Raw genomic sequence first — 1,934 nt, forward strand, 5'->3', positions numbered from 1 at the left:
AACAGGGCCCCTTTTATCTCGTAGACTTTTGCAGTAGTCTTCCTTATTCCAAGAAGCCACATTATTTCAAAATAGAAATGAAACACAGGGTAAGATGCCTTACAATAAGGGTATCATAAGAATGGACAGGGAACCCACTAAGCGGCCGTGCGCGCTCCTGAGCACAGTAGGTTGTCCCGGCGATTCTGTCGGTAGCAACATTTGTCTGGTCAATCAGATTTTCCTCGTAAAGATTGTAAAGGTGTTTTTCAGGCCAAATCCTGCCGGCATGAGCACGGATTCTCAAGTCGCAGCGTCCCCACTAACGACAATCTCCTACAATTAAAGTTGTTATTGGTCAACCAGTCGGTGAGTGCTTGCTGGCTCGATCCTTTAGAGAAAGAGCGATGGGGGTGGGAGTGGGGAGAACTGTGAGCTGAATGCACGGCACGGCGGGCGCAACGCTGCCAGGGCAAGGCGTTTATCTCCCCTTAGGCTTATAATATCTGCTCCACGACTATGCAGAAAGAAGAAAAGCACACATTTTTGTCTTTTGATTCATAATTCATAGGCTGTGTGCACCAGGTCTGCCTATGATCGCACTTGTTAATGTTTTCCCTTTGTAAGACAGAGGTTGAGGAAAATCAATATTCCTCTGTTGACAGGTAATGCTTGCTCGACATAATGTGTATATTACTTTCTTTAGAAACTGGAAAGAAAAGAAAGCACCTCGCACCCCCTGAAAGAGAGTTTGTAGGGGAGGAAGACAGCCACCCTATTCAACATGCAAGGCCTGTTTATCTCACGATTTTTAAGAAATATTAGAAATATTCACGGCAGTGAGATAACAGTAGCAGAGCAGTCTACAAGATAAATGAGAAACAATGGTATCTCACTCCTGATTTATTGCACAGAAAATGTAAATGGGTGCTGGCCAATGTTGCTCAATGAGTGAAAAATGCCAGGGGTGGTTTATTGCAATTATTCTAGGCTGAAAAGCCTGTCCGATTGTTCTGTCAATAGGCCGGTTGCTAGGAATGTTCATGGAGGTGACAGACTTCTCCTGAAGAATGCTGGGAGCTTGCTTCTTGCTCTCTGGCCGAGAGCTGAGAGCAAAGGCTTGTCCTGGTGTGTGCAAACCAGATTGCTAAGCTTTCTGCACTGAATGGTTTTGCCAATAATCCTGGGGTGGTAATAACATGGTGGGCACCTGTCTTGGTTCTCTAGTGCTGCTGTGACAAAGAGACCCCAGGTGGGTGACTCTAACAAACAAAATACATGAGGAAACTAGCCTGACTGCAGGGCACCCGCTCAAGGGCAGGCATTCCCTGGCTGTGAGCTCTGGGAAAGTCCTCTTCTCTTCAGCTGTCCGTAGCTCCCTTGCATCACATGGTGAGTAACTTCCCCTTCATCTGTGCTTGTGTAGTGTGCTTTCTCATATCACAAAAGTGATTGGTGTAAGACACACACACAAACCAAACCTGTGCCTTCACGTTTATTCCAACTCGTAATGATCCCATTATGCAGGGTAGAACTGCCCTATCGGGTTTCCACAGCTGCAGTCTTTACGGAAGCAGCCTGCCACATCTTTCTCCTGCGGAGTGGCTGGTGGGTTCTGACCACTGACCTGTTGGTTGGCAGCTGAGGTTAACCATGGTGTCAACAGGGCTCCTTGGTTTCAGACACACTCTACACTGGGAATAACTCATTTGCATAACAAAAATCCATTCCAAAACGAGACTGTTGCCACGGACATGGGGTTAGGATCTATGTATTTCTGAGAGATCACACCCAAGTTCAACCCTAGTCGTTGCCTGTGCCCTCTGCCATGGGCTTAGCTATCATATACTGCTGGTTGTATCTGGGGTCGCTACAACTGGCCTTACTGTGTAGCCTGTAGGCATCTAATATGAGAGGCAGAACTCTAGCGCCTTCCCGCGGGAGTGCCAATTCCA

Source organism: Orycteropus afer, unplaced genomic scaffold (assembly GCF_000298275.1).
Source record: "Orycteropus afer afer isolate SDZICR_OR568_19922 unplaced genomic scaffold, OryAfe1.0 scaffold00582, whole genome shotgun sequence".
In the NCBI taxonomy this organism is placed as follows: Eukaryota; Metazoa; Chordata; class Mammalia; order Tubulidentata; family Orycteropodidae; genus Orycteropus; species Orycteropus afer.